Source organism: Dasypus novemcinctus, chromosome Y (assembly GCF_030445035.2).
Source record: "Dasypus novemcinctus isolate mDasNov1 chromosome Y, mDasNov1.1.hap2, whole genome shotgun sequence".
Lineage (NCBI taxonomy): Eukaryota > Metazoa > Chordata > Mammalia > Cingulata > Dasypodidae > Dasypus > Dasypus novemcinctus.
The window spans coordinates 12047565-12068202 of NC_092216.1; positions in this window are offsets into that span (position 1 = coordinate 12047565).

Below are 20638 nucleotides of genomic sequence, written 5' to 3' on the forward strand. Positions count from 1 at the left end.
AAAACAATATAGTAAATGAAATGAAACAAATCAATTTCATAAACAAAATAAAAATAACCAAATTAAATGAATTAAAGCAAAATTAATTTAAATTAATTTAAAGTAAATGAAAATAAAATAAAACAACTTTTTAGACTGTACACATTTTATAAATTTTGGGTAACAAAGATTTACACTATGGTTTACATTTTAGATTTTACACCTTTAAAAATTTTGGTGATATTTAAAAAGGCCCGTATCCATCATTACAGGATCATGCAGAATATTTCCATTGCCCCCAGTTACCCTCTCTTCCAACTATTCTATTCCTCTCTCCCCCTCCCTTGAGGGCCCACAGTGACAACCAAGCTTCACTCCTTGAAGGACAAGATTCATACACACTTGCAACAATGCTGAGGGCTTGACACCCTAGACTGTCCTACTCTATGAGGAGCCACCCATATACGTAAGAGACACCCTTCCCTCTGTTTGAGAACATCAGGTGTCCCCACGATGGGGGTACAACACCTTCCCACTCATTGTATGGGTCCCAACCCACTGATATAACACACTATGACAAGATGAGCACTTACTTCCTGGAAGCCTGCCCCAGGTGCACCCTGTGCCAGATGCTCCCTGTCAAACACCGTAAACAAGTAACCCGTCCTTATTATATTTTCTAAAGAGTTTTCTCAACATTATAGTTCCATCCACATATCTGACAATCTCTCATGTTCACCTGCCCCCCCCCCCCCCCGCCCAGCCCTCCTTGATTCCTTGGGTCATCTGACCCATTCTCCCCAACCAGTGGAACCATGGGTGGTGGCTATGTTTCCATAACTGTACATCAGTTGCAGCAAATATAACATCCACATGTGAAAAGATCATTGCTGGGGAGGGAGGAAAAGGGATTGATGTTGGGTAAATGGGAGTCCCCTATATTCCATATGTGACTTTACTGTGATCTAAAACTTTTTTGAAGACATGAAAAAAAAAGAAGAGGTTGTAGACACTGAGGAAGAAATAAAAGAGATTGCCTTGACACTGTACATACAGGGCAACACCTATTACAGTGATGAAAGGTAAAATGTCAAAAAAATTTTTTTGGTATTTTCCATTTCTTTAATGCCCCAATTTATTTTTTACTTTATTTATTTATTTTTTCTCTAAATTATTACGTATACCATTTCTAATCCTTAAACTTATCATTACTATTTCACTTCCCTATTGATTGAATTTGGCAATATATTAAACTTAATTTCTGAAGAAGTTTTGGATAACAGAGGGCTTCTACTATGGCAGGGGAGGAAAACTGAGGTGGGGTATCATTGATGGGGGATGCATGGGTGGGAGGAATTTCTCCACAGCATGCATGTAGGGTAGGTAGATATGTTCATATGTTCCTTGGATAATGACAAAGGGGGTAGAGTTTCACATGACAACTGAGGGAGTGCTGACTTCCCATTCTGGGAAACTCAGTCGCACCCCGCAATGGAGCAGCAACAATCCCCCAAGTAGAGGAACAAAGACCAGAGAAGAAGGATAGTCTAGTGATGGGCCTTCATCTTCTCTAGGGTCCTATTGGGCACTGTTACACTGCTCTGATTGCCACACATTCTCTTGCTCCAACATTGCCTGGCTCCACATCCTGTCATCAGTCAGATTGCCTTGCTTCTTCCCTCTCCCTCAGTGCCTAACTGAGTGCATCCTCTCCAGCTTCCCTCTCTGATCACCCCTCAGCCCCATGGCTTCTGCTATGCCTAGGAAACCTGCATTCCCTCCCACAGGTTTTGGGGTTGAAGGGCAGGCTTCTATTCCCTAGTGCACCATCTTGGCTCTCTGACCTTGTTGTCACACTGTACATTTTAATGTTAAGTCTGGGATTTATTTCCTAAGATGTCTGTTTATTGATATTGTAACTAAGTGATGATAGTGATTTTCTTGAACTTCAGCTCTCTTATTAGGAAGATCTGCCAAAGTGAATGCATAGTGCAGGACCCTACTGATCTTTTATGGACTTCTGTCTTATCCTGGACTTGTGTATGTTAGGTGTTTGGAAGTTCCCCTATTTACTTGAGTTTTAGTGCCCCTTTTATTTCCCTATAGACTTACACCCCTCTCCTTGTCTAAAGCAGGTAAACCTTTCCCTCAAACAGTCCATTTCTATAGCTTCTCATATTCCTTTTATGGTGTCAAGCTTCTTTTGCCTGGAGGGAAGTTCTCATTGGGAGCCGCACTGGAAAGGAATTTCCCAAGATAGTATTTCCCAGTTAATACTGAGATAGGGACCCACAAAGGGGGTGCAGATTGGTTTCAAACTCCCTAGGGAGCAGATCAAGATATGCCCCCAAAGATTCTTCCATGACTCCCTACAGCTGAGTTTTATTCACTTGGCCAGCAAACACAACCCTTGAACTTGTATCCCACAACCCTGAGAAGCCTAGGGTCTTTAAGTCTCCTCCACTGAGGACTTTGTATGGGAGAGACTGGAACATTGATTACCCTCAGAGTTAAGCCACAGGAATCCAAAGTCACTAATCAAGACCTGTGATCAGCTATCAGCTGTGTCCACCCCTAGCCTTGGGAAACAGGATTTTTACAACTCTTTGTGTTAGCCTAAGGTTTGTAGCTAGCCTAAGGTTGAACCTCATGGCAGCCTGCTGCAAGGTAGGGAAGGGGCCAGCCATTGCCAGGCAGAGAGAGCAATTTACTTGTCTTTACCATAATTTACCAGCTTGTTCTTCTAGCTCTTTCCTGAATGCAGTACAGTGTTCTAGTGGCCTCAAGAGTTTCAAAATAGTTGTTCTAGACAATCCCTGCATGTTTTATTTCTGTTTTCGCAGAAGACTAAATCCTGGAGCTTCCTATTCCACCATCTTTCCAAAATCCTCCCTTTATAGCTATTTTTATTTCTTAATATGACCCCCAGTTACTGTGTGGTGTGACTTTCATTTCAACCTGAAGGCCTACTTTAGCATTTCTTGTAAGGAAGTTTTACCAGTACAAAGAGCTTCTCAGTGGTATAGGCCACAGTTGTGGGGAGAAGGAAAAGGTGATTATTAAAGAGACTGAAGCATGCTAGATGGTGTCTCTACAGAAAATGAGGTTTGGAAGAGAGCAAGCTTGAGATGGTAAAGGAGGGTGGTGTTAGTGGACAGCATAACGGAGATGGCAGAGGTCATGGCGAGGAGGAGGTGCAATAGGAGGAGGAAGAGACGGAGCAGGCAGAGAGACAGGAGTATCAGGAGAAGCATAGTCAGGATACTAACCCATGAGGACCAGCACTCCCTGGAGGTGCTTGTGATTCTTCAGTTGGAACTGAGTACTAGCCAGAGTACCCGAAGCACAAGCTGGGACAGTGACTCAGGCCCTACTTAGACCATATAAGGACACACCATCGAGGGTATTTCTGTCTTCCAGATCAATTCAGGGTCCTTATTGTGGCCCACTTGTGGTTTCCAAGGGGGTGGGCTAGGAAAAAGGGATGGAGGAGGGAAGTAGCTCAGCATGAAATGGCACGGTTTGGTCAAAAAGTCCTAGGATTACTAAATCAGCAATAGGAGACTCAATTTCTTTCTCATCTTGAAAACTTTCCTCTCCTTGTTCTTTAATCTCCCAAGCCAAAGCCTTGATCTCTAACCTAGAGCATGCTCCACACTCCGACATGGAGGTGGTCTAGGGGATCCATTCTATTTCGTTGTTGTATCATTTTCCAATAACCAAACCACATATCTCAGCAAGTATGGCCTGATTCAATGCTCATTTTATGTTTTCACTTCTGACCCTCTGGGGACAGTGTCTCTCCTAGTCTTTCTCCCGGATATGGCAGCTATACCTAGACTGTTTGCTCCTTCTAGTGAGAGATTACGATGTAACTTTTCAATTGCCTCTACTTTGGTCATACCAAGGCCCAGCAAGTGGGACAATGGCATTCTCCATTAGAGGGGAAGAGAAGATGCTACCTCTTGATGACCTCCAACACATTCTGGAACAAAATGGAGTAATCTACATCCTGTGGGAGAGGTAGGGTCCTTAAGCAAAGCTCTATGGCCTTTGTATGTATGGGGTGGGGTGGATAGGTTATCATACCGTCTTCCATGGTGCTCTACTGTGGGGGACATCTAGAGTGTGGTATACCAGGGTCATGCTTCCCACCAGCAACACAAAAAGTAACAGATTTATCCTAGTTTCTATTCCATGTTGCCAAATGTGCTCTGCAGTAAGAGATCCATTTACAGTTTTCCCCAACTGCACCCTTCGGTGGGACATTTGAGTTTGCTTCATCAGACAAGTGCACCAACTGAGCATGAGATTTATGGATTTGTGGCCATATCTGTCCTTTAACTTTTTGAACACTCTGTCCCTTAAAAAATGCATTCTACAGTTTTGCTTTCAGTAACACCTACAGTGGCTTGGGGCTATGTGAAAATAGGTCCATTTGGGGCTCATGTTCAAACTTAACCAGACTGAGCTCTGGTCTATGGGCTGGTCTACTTCCTGTCTGTCTGTCTGTCTGTTTTGGGTGACCTGTAAAGTCAGATTATCAGGCCAAGGGTATGTAGGCAGCAAGACTTCCAAGATCCAGGGATGCATTTTTCTCCTCTTCTTGAGTTAGTTCTACTTCTCCAACTCATCATATTAACTACTTTCTCCTTTCAGTAAGAATAGTTGCACCCCATTTATGTGTGAAATATAAATTGTCGGATGCCTGGAACAGTTGAAACTGAGGGTAAGGCAAACAGTAATCCAGGCAATCCAATGAATCACCCTAAAACAGGAATATTGGAGTATTGCCTGAGGAAGCTTAAGTCAGGCAAAGGAATTGACCAACCATGGACAATTTTGAACTATCTCCACTGCTCTTAAGCATGATCGTATGACTATCAGTCCTACTCTCAGCTCCTACATTTATGTTTGGCTCATTCTGAGGTTCTTCTACTGCCCTCCTAATAAAAGATAAAATTTTTATGTTATTGCTCATTCTCCTTTGAATTTTTACATCTATATTTTTATCACCCAACAGACATAAAAATACAGGAAAAAGTGTGTGAATTGTATAGGTCAATTTTGAACTCAGAGGGAAGAAATTTAAAATATCACAATGGGGAAGATACAGTCTGTCAAAGGCAGAACCTTCTGGAATCAATACAATATTTTACCATTGTTTCGGAAAGTACGATTTGTAATAAACCGTATTTATATGCGTGTGTTTAAGTTCCAGGGAACTCTCATCTTTTGACATGGAGATCATGGAGCATGAAACACTACCTAAAATAGTACAAGATAGAAGGAGTCCCTTCAAATGTACAAGAGGAGTGGTTAACATGGTTCTAGTGTGAAAAGGAAATAATGAAAGGAAGGGGTGGTGAAAGATATAGAGAATTAGAAATGGTAAAACTGGTATGATAAAACTGAAAGAGAAGGACATACTATCAAGTGTGTGTCACCTTGCATACTTGTGTTGATTTAAAAAAATTCATTTGCTTTTTCTAATTTGCTGCCTAGCAATTACCAGTCTATGAGGCCTACAAAGGTAACCAACAGGTATATGTGTTTGAATTCCAGATGGAATAAAACTATTCTTTCTAGTTTGTGGACTTGGAAGCAGGAAAATAGAAAAGAGATGCCTATTAATAGGGAGGCCATTATTTATACAAGGGGAATGAAGAAAGGTCAAGGAAAGAGCTTTGGGTAACTTGCTTACTTGGCTGTAAAATGTAGAATCTGTACTAATTATCCGTGTATGTGCTTCAACCAATATCCTCCACTTGAATATTCTCACATACATTAACAGAACATAAAACAGAGGACACCCTAAAGCTCAAAGAACTGCGGACGCGCACACACACACACACATACACACAAAATCCAAAACTCTATGAAAGAATATTCCACATGGAGATTAATGCCCACTTATCAGGTCTTATATTGCAAGCAATAGTTTAAGAAATAGAGTAAAGTACACATCATCATCATCATAATTATAGTGTAGGTCCCAGGCTCCCTCCCCAAGTCCTCAGCACACAGCCACCTGTAGGGCATAGGCATAAGGTAAAGGTCAGCAACCCTGCCTAGAGGGCAGAGAATGTATAGATATTATCCTATAACATATATATCCTATAACTGTAGTCTTCCCAAAACAGTAAACATCCTTGGTAAACATCCTTCCTATGAGTGTAGTGAAAACATCATCAGACCTGATGTATACACTTCACGGAATCCTAGTAAGAACTCTAGTGATGTTCTTGTTCTGAAATCCCTTATATATCTCCCTTCGTTTTCTCAACTATTTGTGGAGCACTAACTTCATTCATTCTTTGACCAGCTGCCATCAAAGTGTCTCTCCTGTCCATAATTCCTAATAAAGCTTATGTCTGACTGAATGCCAGGTATGTTCTTTGGTCTTGCAGCCTCACCAACTTGTGTCTTTCAGGATGGGTTGTACCAAATAGGCATTGTTAGTGCATATTTTTCTCAATTAAGTTTGTTAAAATGAAATTGTATAATATATTCCTAGAACTATAACAGAGAAATTTATCTACTGTATTTGCCATTAAAAACAAAAAGAAGGTGGGTAGCAGTAAAGCCTTAATGGGTTAAAGAAAGAAAGAATACAAATATTAAAGTAAAAATTATAACAATGTATTGCATGGTTTGTAACAATAATAGATGAAATGTGATATCTACATATATCACATATATATAAATCACAAAATTGGAATAAAAGATTGGAGTTATATAGCAATAATGCTACTACAGAATCTTAAAAATAAATAGTATAAATCTGATGCTAATTCTAAAAATTAAAATATATATGATAATCCATGTAATACACATGTATTATATTAACAAAGTTAAATATTAACAAAGTTAAATATTACATTAGAAAATAATCACATAATACAAAGTAAAGGAGAATTAGAAGAGCATGAACCAGAAGATATATACAGCATGAAAAGTAAAATGTCAGGCACAAATCCAAGTTTATCAATTATAACTTTAAATGTGACTGAATTACACAATCCCAATTAAAAGGCAGAGATTGTCAACTAAATTGGAAAAAAAAAAAAAACCTTATCCAAATTCATCCGAACACACGTTAGTTTCAAACACACTAATAGGTTGAAAGGAAAAGATAGGAAATATATATATATATGTATGTATGTATCCTGCAAACAGAAACCACAGAGAAACTGGAATGGTTACACTGAGTGTAGACAAAATAGTCATAAGAAAACTTGTCATTAAAGATAAAGTGATGCTCAGGCACCCTGCAGCTCTAGGCCAAGTTGAAATTGCAGGCACACAGGCTCATAAGCATAGTCATTGTATCGAGGGCTTATCCTTGGACCATCCTTCTTCACTGGTCTTTGCTCTTGCACTTGGGGAATTGTTGCTTTTCCATCGGGGAATGTGACAGAACTTCCCTGGCTAAGAACTTAGCATTCTCTCAGTTGTCATTTGCAACTCAAACTTCTATGAAAATATCCAATGAATGTCTGAACATTTTTATATACCCTGTATACATGCCCTGGAGAACTCCCTCCCAGCCATATGTCCTCCGTCAGTAACACCCCACGCCAGTGCTCCTCTTTTGCCGTAGTAGATCGCCTCTGTGGTCCAAAACGTCTTCAGAAATGAAGCCTAATATATTGCCAAATTCATTTAGTAGGAAAATGAAATACTGATAGGTTTTAAGATTGGAAATAGAGTACATAATATTTTAGAAGAACTAAAATAAAGTAAAAACCAATTTGGGGTATTAAAAAATGAAAAATATCATAAAACTTCATTTTTGATGTTTTCCCTTTCATCACTGTACGAGGTGTTTCCCTGAATGTACAGTGGCAAGACAGTCTCTTCCGTTCCTTCCTCAGTGTCTACATCGTTGGTTTTTGGGTTTTTTTTTCCAGTTTTTTAGTTTTGTCTTCAAAAGAGTTTTAGGCTACAGTAAAGTCACATATACAATAAAGGGACTCCCATATACCCAACATCAAACCATTTTCCCCCTTCCCCAGCAATGATCTTTTTACATGTGGATGACTTAAATCTCTGGATTGTCCATGTGCCAGCTGGGCCCTGAGCCTCAGCAGAGTTGTAACCCCTACTCTCCGGTTCGTTGGACTTAACCCAGGTCGGCTAGCAGGGAGGTGAGGATGGTCAGCCATCACACCAGGGAACTGAGAGCATCTACAGCTGCAAGCAGGAGAATCCTATCCATCAGCCATGTGGGATCTAAGCCCCCTCTCGATTTAGAGGTGGAGTGGACAATGCCAACCCAGGGTCCACAGGACAGAGGAATATAATATGGATTAGAGTGGACTTACTGGTATTCTACTAAAGAATTATTGTGACTCTAGCAATGGAAGAAATTTTATCATTGATGTGGAGACAGCGATCACAGGAGATTCTGAAGGTAGGGAGAGGGAAGAAGAGGTGTGATACAGGGGAATTTTCGGGACATGGAGTTGTCCGGAATGGTATTGCAGGGACAGCTGTAGGACATTATATATCTTGCCATAACCCACTGAATGGACTGAGGGACAGTGTAAACTACCATGTCAACTATAACCCATGTGATGCAGCAGTGTTCCAAAATGTATTCACCAAATGCAATGAATGTGCCACGATGATGAAAGAGGTTGTCGATGTGGGAGGAGTGGGGGTGGGGAGTATGTGGGAACTCATATTTTTTAGTGAAACATTTTGTGCAAATTTGCTAAATAGAAAAGAGAGATAAAATGACGAATAAATGATCAATCTATCAGAAAGAAAAAAAATATAAATATATATGCATCTAATAAGAGATCCCCAAAATACATGAAATAAAAACTGACAGATAGGAGGTAAGAAACAAACAATTCTACAATGATAGTTGGACATGTCAATACTATACTTTCAATAGTATACAGAAAGACTAGACAGAATATCAAAGAGGTGTCAGAAGAAATGAACAGTACTGTAAAATCAGCTATACCATAAAATCAATAACATTCATCTATGGGGTATTCCACTCAACAACAATGGAATATAATCATTAACAGGTGAACCGGGAACATTCACCAGGCTAGATCATTTACTGGGCCTCAGAACAAACCAGAATAAATTTAAAAGGGTAGACATAAAACAAAGTATGTATTCTGACAACATGGGAAGGAAATCATAAAGAAATTAAGTTTGGAAACGTACAAAAATTTGGAAATTAAGCAAATTGCTCCTAAATATCCAAAGAACAAAAGAAGAAATCAAAAGGGAAATCATAAAATACTTTGAGCTGCATGAAATTAAAGACATACAAAAATATTTGGGATAGGGCTAAAGCAATATTTAAAGGAAAATTTATACTTGTATGGGCTATGTAAAGAAAGAACAATCTCAAAGGAGTAACGTAATTTTCATAACCTTTAAACACTGGATTAAGAACATAGAGAACTAAACCTAAAACAAGTAGAGGGAAAGAAATAATTATTACTGCAATGGGCAGAAACTCATAAAGCATAGAAGAGGGAAAAAAAAATAGAGAATTTGAGGAAACAAAAACTGGTCCTTTAAAATGGTCAATAAAATAGACAAATTATTAGATGGATTGAAAATGGAAATGAGAAGACTTAAATTCCCAGACTCATAAAATGAAAGAGAGGTTGCTAGTAGTCATTTACAGAAATAAAATCCTGTGCCTGTATCCATTAACTAGTAAAGAAAATAGAATGGTTATCACAAAGTAGTCAAAGAAAGAGGCAGTCAAAATTTACAGAGGTGGTACAATAATGCTGATTGTGTTAAGGAAAAAAAAAATTATGATTTTTTAACCCTGGGAGTCAGCAACTGTATTCACAATCCAACTTGGTCAGTGTAGCATAATTTATATTTCAGTAAGAAGTAAATCACAGTTATTACATGAAGAAGTTTCATCCATGAAAAGAGTAGGACAGGGTTCACAGCAGGTGGCCTGAATCCAAATCTTTTTCAGAATTTTGCCTGTAAGGAAATGGGGCATGATGTCAAGGTTACCAAACTAGCAACCATATCCTGAGAAAGAGCATATCACAGTATTTCCAGGAGCCTGATCCACACACAAGTGTGGTGACTTGGAGCTCTGTACCCCAGAAAAACAAGTTCCTAAATGGAATGTATTCGTGTGGGTGTGAAATTTTCTGAATCGGATCTTTTGATGAGGTTATTCTAGTTGAAGTGTGGCTTAGCTGAATCAGCGTGGATCTTAATTCTATTATGGAAGGTCCTATAGGGAGGGAGTAAGATAGAAAGGGAGAGAAAGAGAGGGAAGGAGAGAGGAAGGAAGGAGTCAGACAGATGCTGAAAGTGAAAAGAATTTGGAAGAAAAGGGAGAGGTCACGGGAGGCCACCACAGCAAGGTGATATGACTGAAAAGTGAAGGATCAAGGATTACTGTTAGTCAGCCCCAGAACACCACAGTCTTCTAGGAGAAAGAATTGGCTTGGCAATACCTTGCTTTTGGACCTCTCATCACCTCAAAACCAGGAGTCAAAAATCCCTGTTGTTTAAGCAAGCACATTGCATGGTGTATTTGCTTCATTAGTCAGGAAAACTAAAACAGTTCTTGGGGTATTGCTGTTGCAATTGCTTAAAATGTGGAAATGGTTCTGCAATTGTGTTAGGGTACAGACTGAAAGAATTTGAGGGATTTGATTTTTTTAAAACCTGAAATGCTTTGAATAGATGTTTGATAGCAATATGAACCCTAAAATTATTTGTAATGAAGTCTTAGAAGAAAATGAGGAATATGTTATTGGAAACTAGGGGAAAGGTAATACTGTTTTAAAATGATAGAGAACTTAGCAAAATTGAGTTCTGTTGTTGGATTGAAGGCAATACTTGTGCTTCTGTCCTGGCTAGATGAGACCTGGGCCCACACAGGTGGTCAGTGACAGAGGGCACATGGTGGTTGCAATCAGCTGGGGAAGACTTCAAGAGAGAACAGGACTTCAGAATTTCTGCCTAGAATCCTGCCTTTACCTCACTGCCCAGGTGTAGGCATTGCTCAGAATGGAGTGTCTTGCCCTAACTTCCACAGTCCTCTTTTTGGTAAGAGGTCTCCCATTTCCAGCTCTCTCACTTCTCTTTCTGCCTTACACCTCTCAGCTGTCAGGCTTATTTAAAACACATGAGTATTAGCCTAATAACAACTAAAACCTAAAAGATACCTCATGAAAACCTCCTTGTTCCTGAAATATGGTATATCCCTCTAAGATAAATTCAGCAAATGATCTTACTACCTTCGTTATGACATGGGACATGATTTCTGCCGATGAAACTTCCTGTCACTGTGAGATTACTGCCAAGTGCTAACCGAGATTACATTTGGAAAAAGACCTTGACCAAAAGGGGGAAATACTACAAAAGAGGCTTTGTGACTAGGGGATTTATTGTATATTTAATAAGGGATTTCAAAGTGAGATGGGAGGCCATTTCAAAGGTTACACTCATGCCCATATCAGGAGGATCTCACTAAGTGCCACAGCAAACAAAATCTCAAACAGGAATGCTTCTGAGGGCTTAGACCATATGGACAGTATAGGCAAGCCTCAGAGCCTTCTGAGGTCAGCACCTCATCACTGGGTCTTGCCTTAGAATATATGCTAACCTATTTCCCCAAAGTAACAGAGTTGGACTCATTGATAATTTTCCATTTTATATGAAGTTAGAATTAGCACTATACCCATTAAATATATGTTCCAGGGGCTTAAACCTTTGGTTTGTTCATAAAGAGCTGAGTCCTGAGTCTCAGAGGAGTTGCAGCCATTCCTACTCCCAGGCCCCCCCAACGAAAAGTATCTGCAACTACAAGCAAAACAGTTCCTTCCAATGTCTCATAATGTCTAAGGCACCCCTAATCTGAAGCAGAATGGGCAACATCATCCCAATAGCTTCAAAACTGAGAAATGAACAAACATATGGGAGGAATGCAGACATGGACCCAAGTAGACTTATTATTATTGTAGCAATGACATAAAGATAGTGGTTACCAGAGGTTTAGAGGGGAGGGGAAGGGACGCATAGGTGGAACATAAGCATTTTGGGGACATTGGAGTTGTTCTGCATGATACTGCAATGATGTATGCAGGCCATACACATCTTGTTAAAACCCATAAAATTGTGTGGTGCAAAGTGTAAACTGTAATATAAACTATAGATAACGGTTAGTAGCAATGCTTCAGTATGTGTTCGTCAGTTGTAACAAATGTACCACACTAATGGAAAATGTAATGGGGGAAGTATGGGAGGGGTGGAGTGAGGTAAGTGGGAATCCTCTTTCAATGTAACTTTTCTGCAATCCAAACCTTCCCTAAAAATAAAGCTTAATCGTAATAATAAAAAAAGAGCATAAGATATATGGACTGAGAAGGTCATCTTAATTTCTGTGGTATAAGGAGCCTAAATGTGTCCTGGCAGGATACTCACGTCATATGCAATGAGTGGGAGGCTTCAGGATTTAGGCAGTCAGGCACTGATATATATCCAAGGAAATGGAGGCTATGTTCAAGGTCAGTGGTTCTGCCTGCTGTACAAAGGAGAAAGAGACCAGAGTTTATACTCTTGCTATCTGTCCATCCATTTCCATTTTTACCAAAAAAAAAAAAGGAAAAGAAACAAAAACAGAAACACCCTTGACTCATACTGCCAAGAAATTCCAATTCACATCCCTTGAAGCATAGAGGGGGTTGAGGGATTATTCAAGCAGAACCCACTTGTCTGTTCAGGGACAAGAAGTCTGGGGTTTATACAGGCAACGAGTGCACATCCTAGATAGGGAAGGATGCCTGGAAAAGGATATGAGCTAAACAGGGTCCATATAACCGGAAAGTTGTGGCCATATACATGCAGAAGGATTCCAGCATTTTTATACTTGGAAAGCCCACGTAGATCTATACTTTAGGGAAAAAGAAAAGGATCACTCACACATGTCAAATATGCAGCTTCTCTAAAAACAGTCTTCTGTTAAATATGTTAATATGCAAACATCATACAACCCAGCAATTGCAGCCTGGAGCTTACGCTGGAGATGTGAAAACCTGTGTTTCCATCAATCTGCACAGGCATACCATAGCAACTTCTTCTTTAAAAGCCAAACACTGGAAAGAACTCCAAGATTCTTGAATGGTGACTGTTTAAAAGTGCCACGGCACCTAATGTCATGGAAGAGTAATCAGCAAGGAAAGGGATTAACATATTGACCCCTTAGTCCCACAGCCGGCAACCTCACTTTGGAAATTCAGTTAAGCAGGTGAGCAGAGCTTAAAGTGGCCATTTGTGCTGCGTCTCCAGGGGCTGAGGATGACTCTGCATAGAACAGTGCCAAGGGACCAGATGAAATGCCCCATGTTACAGATGATGCGTGACTCCATGTTTACAAAATCCTGTGTCGGGCAAAATTATGGAATTTAGATGTTTTCATGTCCCACTGTTAAGGGTAGGACGGGAAGCAGGTGATACGGCTCTTTGCTGCGGTATGTGCCACGTACCACAGCACTACTGTAACCTACTAATAGTAGGGGAATCTGTGTGTGGGTGTGTAAGGAGGATGGGGCAGGAATTCCCGGAATTTCCAGTGGAAATTTTCTGAAAACGTTTCTAAAAACAGCTTTTATGTCTAAGTCGGGGGTGGGGGTGGGGGGGGCTTGAGGTGGTGAAAATGTCCTGTGGTTGTGGTATTGTGCTAGAGTTTTTCTTTTAACCAGATATTACCTGTGGGAGACAGTAACGGGTCCGACGGCTTTGGATTCGCTCACTGGCGCACGTGAATCCACAAGGAGGTGACTATAGAGTTAATTAAACGAAAACAATACATCTGAACTGCTGGCGTTCGCTGAGGCTGCAGTGTACTTCCCATCGCTGCTTGGAAATCCTGGCAGCAGACGGGAACCCAGTCAGCGTTCCCCTTAACAAAGACAGTCCTCCCTCAAGCTCCAGGACAGCAACTCGTGGCTCTGCAGGAGAACCAGGCAACAAGAGAGCAATTCCCCAGAAGAGGAGGCAAGCGCTCCAGGAGCAGCCTGCAACAAGGAAGGCACTGAGACCTAGGAGTGGGCCTCGCCCTTCCCGCGCCGTCTAACCTCGCCCTTACTTCCTGGCCTCAGCGGTCAGACCTCCTACTGCGAGGCAGGCTGGGCGCAAGGCCATCCGCCCTCAGCCTCCGTGGCCTCCCTACGAGCCTGCGACGTCCCGCAGCTGCTGTATAACAAGTTTGGGGTGTAACGGGCGACTCGGTCCAGAGTCAGTGTACAAGCACCCGGTAACGGTGCTCCTGCTGCAGAAGGACTGCCTGCTCTCTCAGGCAGCTGGAGGCCAAGGGCGAGCGGAGCTTTGAGCTGGACAGGCGGCTGGAAGGCTGCAGGCGGGGCCGCTTGCACCACGGGACCCACTACCGCGAGGTCCGCCAGGTCCGCTCTGGCCGCCACCGGGTACGCTTCTTCTTCCTCACCGCGTGTGCGCCCGGTGCGCGGAGAGCGTCCTGGACCACCTGCGACGGGGCGAGCACGCCCCCGACGTGGCCGTCATGAGCGCCTGCCTCTGGGACCTGTCCAGGTACGGCCGGGGGTCCTGGCGGAGCTACAGGGAGACCCTGCGGAGGGTGTTGGGTGGTCTGAGCCGCGTGCTGCCCGCGCCCTGCCTGCTGGTGTGGACACCGCCGAGCCGCTGGCTCAGACTTGTCCGCGGGCTTTCTGCCGCGGGAGCGCTAGCCCGGGGCCGCCCGCCTGCGTCGTGGGAAGGCGTTGTGGAGGCCAACTTCTCCAGCGCCCTTGAGGCCCGCAGACGAGGATTCGAAGTGCTGACTTCCGCTTCCACTTCCCGCAGACCGCGCAGCACCGGCAGCAAGCCGGCGTGCGCTGGGACCAGCGAGCTCACGCCATCTCTCTCAGCTGCTGCTGGGCACCTGGCTGACGCCTGGGGCGTGGACCTCCCGTGCCGCGCGCGTGCGGGCAGGTGGATCCTGGACGGCGCGGCGAGGGGCCGTCGAGAAGGCGCAGCCGGCAGGGAGCCCCAAGACAGCCGACATGGACGCAGTGAACGCGCTGCACCTCCCTTGCCGTCCAATCCCAGGTCTCTGGGCTCCCTGCGGCGCCCGGGCCGCCCAGGCCCCAGGCTAGACCAGGAACCCTCCACCCAGGCAAGGCACCTCTCTAACCTCCCACCTAATCCGCAGGGTCGGCCTGCATCTGGGGTCCTCATCACGCCGCACAGATGAAGCACGCGAATCCAGCTGCATGGCTGGAAGACACACCCCAGCAGGCCAGGTTCCCACAACTTCTGGTCCTCACAGCGACCGCCGAGTTCACGGGGGATCCCCAGGTGATCGCCCGCGTCCCTCGCCCTCCTCATGGAGAGGACGCGGCAGGCTTTCAGAGAGAAGTCCTGGGCGGGGCCAGAGGCAAAGCCTCGGAAGCCACACTTAGTCCAGTACCCTCCCGAAGTTGACAGGGCGTGCCTGCTGCCTGCCCTTCCCCTCCCCAGACGTTTTCTGAGTATCTGATGTTGTGGCCATTACCAGCCCTGCCACGACGGGGACCTTTTGCCCCTTGTTCTCACAAGCGGGCAGCCTGGCCAATCCTGTTTGCCGGTTGCCGTCCTCTTCCTTGAGAGAGGGTGGGACCTGCCTGGATCCCCACTGCCTTTCTCTTAGGATGCAAAAAATGAAAACAAAAAGCTCTTGCTGAAACACTGTGGCTGGCTTTGGGACGCCTTTCTGGGGCTGCACCCTGGGGCTTTGTCTCTATTTCATGGAAACTGCTTTGCTTTTCCATGGGCTTGAATATCCATTAGGCTTAGGACTAGGTGGGGCTCAGAGCAGTGCTGGGGTACCCACTAAATACGATGTCCAGAATGATTGCTGGGCTGGGGGTGTGGGCAGGAGCTACATAGAACGTGTCGTTCTCTGTGCAAACTAGCAGGAGCTGAACCTCTTGGCCTCGTGGTTTCCTGGGGCTCTCAGAGCATCGCTAACACATCTAGGTATGCAGAAGACATAAGTTTCAGTCTTCAGGTTACAGAGAAGAGAGGAGAGGCTGAGAGGTGAGTAAGTCTTGTTGACGGTCAATTTCTTTATTCGACCTTGTTTTGGGGGAGGTTTTGGATTGCAGAAGGGTTGCAACTGTGGCAGGGGAGGGTCACTGCTGGGGGGCGGTGGTGGGGGCATGCCTCTATGGAACATGAATGTGTTCAGGTGCTCATGGGTTGTTGTCTTGGTGGATGAGATCCTTACAATAACTGAAGGGATATTGGATGCCCACTCTGGGTAGTTCTGCTTCTTTCTCTGATAGTGTGGCAAGAGTCCCTAGAGTACATGGGCAGTGCCTAGCAAAGGAGGACGGACCAATATGCCAAGCCCTTGCTATTGATGCTTGCACGGATGAACCTTTTCTTGTGAAATGCACACTTAACCTAGTGACATACATTGCCTAAGAGTCACCCCCTGCAAACCTCCTTGCTGCTCAAATGTGGCCTCTTGCTCAGCCAAACTCAGCATATAAAGTCACTATCTTCCCCCAGGATGGTGCATGATTCCTGGTGGTGAGCCACCCTGGCACTGAGAGATTACAAGCAAGTGACAACTAGCGATGCACAGGAAAAAGACCTTGACCAAAGGGGGGAAATATTAAATGTGCACGAGGATTTTTATGGCTAAGAGATTATTTCAGAGGGAATTGAGAGGTCATTCCAGAGCTTATGGTTTTGCACATCTCAGGAGGCTCTCACCGACCGTCACAGCAAACTGTGCCTAAAGCACGGGTACTCCTGAAGGCTCTGCAGACATCTAGACACTATAGGCAGGGCAGACAACCCCAGAAAATTGGGGCCCTGTTGGTGGGCCCTTCCTTAGAATAGATGATGACCCATTTCTCCAGAGTTTCAGAGTTAGACTCATTTACAGTTTTCCTATATGGTTCTTCTACCCCTTTTATTTGAACTCACGGTTAGCACCATACCCATTAAATACATGTCCTGGAGACTTAAACCTTCTAGCTGTTCATATGCTGGTTGAGCCATGAATCTCAGCAGAGCTACAGTTCATTGCACTCACCAAGGACAGCTAACACAAGGTGGATGATGGACAATGCCCATCTACAACTGTGATAAGACAGTCCCCTCCATTTATCCCATGGGATCTAAGGCTCCCTCGATTGAAAGCAGAGTGGGCATCACCATCCCCAAATCCTCAAGATTGAGGAACAAACAGAATATAAGATGGGAATGCATCTATGGGTTAAATGGACATTATTATTCTAGTAATGGAAGAACTTGTAACAGTGATATAGAGACAGTGGTCACCAGAGGTTCTGAGGCGGGGGAGAGGGAAAAATAGGTGTATCATGGGGCATTTGGGTGACACTGAAATTGTCCTGCATGCCATGGCAATGACGGATAGAGGCCATCATACATTTCATCATAATCTATAAAACTGTGTGGGGCAAAGTGTAAACTATGATGCAAACTATAGCCCATGGCTAGTAGCAAGGAATGCTTCAATATGTGCTCATCATTTTGAAAATGTACCACACTAAGGAAGGCTGGAGTTAATGGGGAAAGCATGGGAGGGGAAGGGCTAGAATATATGGGAATCCCCAAAATATTCGATTAAACGTTTACATAATCTAAAATTTCTTCAAAGTAAAGTAAAAGGCCCAGGGCAGGGGGTGGGGGGGGGGGGTGGGGTGGGGTGGGGAAGGAATACTAATTTGGAAACACAGAAGCCAGTATTTGAATAGCTGGAAGCTCATAGCCATATGCAAAAAAGTAACTCAGGGTTTATATAGTCTGGAAGCCTGTATCCAGTAGCAATGATCAATATTCCAGATATCATCAGAGTAAAAAGCTTGCCCTTGCCCTTGAGTATAAGGTTCATTGAAGCTGGGTTTATACGGCAGGAAAACAAGCATCATATCCAGGTAAGAAAAAAGCCTGAATGTATAAGTTCATATCCACATGCAAAGAATTGGAAAGCAGTTATACTCAAGAATAATGGAGCCCCAGAAATATTCAGCTAGGAAGGTACACCAAATGCACAGAAGGAAACATGATTTGTTTACCTAGGAAGCTCATACCCATGTGCAAGGAATAAGTAGGCTGGGGTTTATACACATGAGACCTTTCAAACTTACTGAAATGAGAAGGAGGCCAGGGCTACACAACTGAGAAACTTATACAAATATCCAAAGAAGTGGCTATGGAAATTTGCTCCAGAAATTTGAAACCCATATTTTACACCGAGACCTCTTTTCTTTGCCTTTTTTCCTTTGGTGTTGCGTGCATCTCCGCCCACTGAGACAACAACCAGTGACCACATGAACACATTCCTATTCCCTAGCAGCATGTCCCAGGTGCACCCATCCCCACACATCCCCCCGCGATGGGCACCCTGTGCTAGGGACTCTCACCTGCCACTGTTGCCAAAAGAATTCCCCCACAATGTTTTCTAAGCCACAGTCGTCCGCTGACAGAGTTCACCTGGGAGTGGGTTTCCTTCAGCCATCCCCCAGGTGTACAGAGAGCCAGCCTAAGGCTTCCCTGCTCGCTCTTGAGGGTGTGAGTGAGACCTCTTTGGTTTTTAGGTTTCCAATTTCCTTAGTAAATTACAAATCACTTGGGATCCTAAAAATCTATTTATGATATTTGAAGTAAGCATACATTGAAAAAAGAAGAAATCAAGATAAAAGGGTTAGGCACCATTTAGGGAAAAAAAAAATCAAACAAAGTATATAATGGCAGTGTTAATAATATGTAAGTCACATTTCATAAGCCCAAAGTATTGAGTGAGAAAAAGAGGAAGGGTATAAAATTCTAAAATACAAAATAAAATACCTGAAATAGATACTTCTTCCATCACATAAGTAGAAGAAAACCTCAAGAAATGCAAAGGTGAATTAATCAAAATAAAATTATAGTTGGAAATTTGGCTACAAAGATCCAGCAATCAAAAACAAAAAACAACAACAACAAAACAAAAAGCAACTACACCGTAATACCATACCATACCCTACAATATGATAATGTCATCTTTTTAAGATAAAAACATTTATCAGATATTCAGGTTTTAGTGCACAAATTTCCTTATACTTTATTTACTTCTTTGGTATTTTCAAAAGAAATTATGAATTTAGAAAGCAATCATGCAAAACATACAGGATTTCCATACATTCCTACACCAACAACCTCTTGCATGTTGTAGAACATTAGCTACAATTGATAAAAGCATATCTTCTAACTATAGCCTGTGGCTTAAATTTGGTGTATTTTCCCCATAAACCACCCTATTATTAACAGCATGTATTTGTATTGTATATTTGTTGTAATCCATGTGCGAATGTTCACATAATTATATGGTAAGCCATAATATATCGTCCACCACAGGATTTACTCTGTTATATAGTCCCATGATTTGGGCAATCCATCCCAAGTGTACACTCAGGGGCTCTCAGTTTCATTACAAAGTTGTGTTGCCATCACCTCAGTCCGTTTTAGAACATTTTCATTACTCGAGAAAGAAAAATTCCTTATCCCCTCCTCCCCAAATCAACAAATGTGGACAACACCTACCCTTTAATTTTAAGTTTGACTTCCAAAAGATAGAGGGGTTCAAGTCTTTCAAAGCTGAGAAGGCTTAGCACCTAGAAAATCTAGGCACCTAGGTAAAAATAATCAGGCACCTTGAGCTTTCTTGTTTCCATTAGTGTTTAACAGATCAATTTTATTAAAGATACATGTTAATACACCATAAGTCCATCTAACGTGCACAATCATTGGTATTCAGTACAATCACAGCCGTATATTCTATACAATCACTTAAATCATTTTCAGAGCATTTTCAGTACTCCAGGAATAATAATAATACTAATACTAACAAACAAAAACTCAAGGAAAAAACTCATCACCAATCAATCTTTCTCTGCTTCCCAACCTTCCATAGCTGCTACTCTGTTTCCTTCTCTCTAGTTCATACGCATTTATATTTTCCAAAAACGGTTGTATAATGGAATATCACCCATATTCGTATTTTACATGAGGTTTCACTATGTTATACAGTCCCATGTTACATTTTTTAGCTTTCCTCTAGCAATATACATGTCCTTAGGCTTTCCCTTTCAACCACGGTCATACCCACATAATAGCTCTGCTAATCACTAACACTACGATGTGCTCTCACCATTTCCATTCCTTCCCAAAGATTTACAAAGAGCATTTTAACCAGTTCTGCACAGACTTACCATCAGCTTCCCATTCCCTACCCTCATTCTGATTTCTGGTGACCTATGTTCTAATTATTATTTCCATAAGTTTACATAATGCATTTAATTCACATAGCGCAATCCTACAGTATTTGTGCTTTTATGTCTGGCTTCCTTCACTCAACATAATATCCTCCAGGTTCATGCATGTTGTCGTTTGCGTCACAACTTCATTTCCCCCTACCACTGCATAACATTCCACTGTGTATGCTCCAAAATTTGTTTACCATTCATCAGTTCGTGGACTCCTGGCTTGTTTCCAATGTTTAGCTATAGAGAATAATGCTCTTATGAGGATCAAAGCGCAGATACCTATTTTATCACTGCTCTCATACCTCCTTTTTTTCCTTTCTTTTTTATTGTAATCATCTTGTATACTTTATTGAAAACTTCAACTA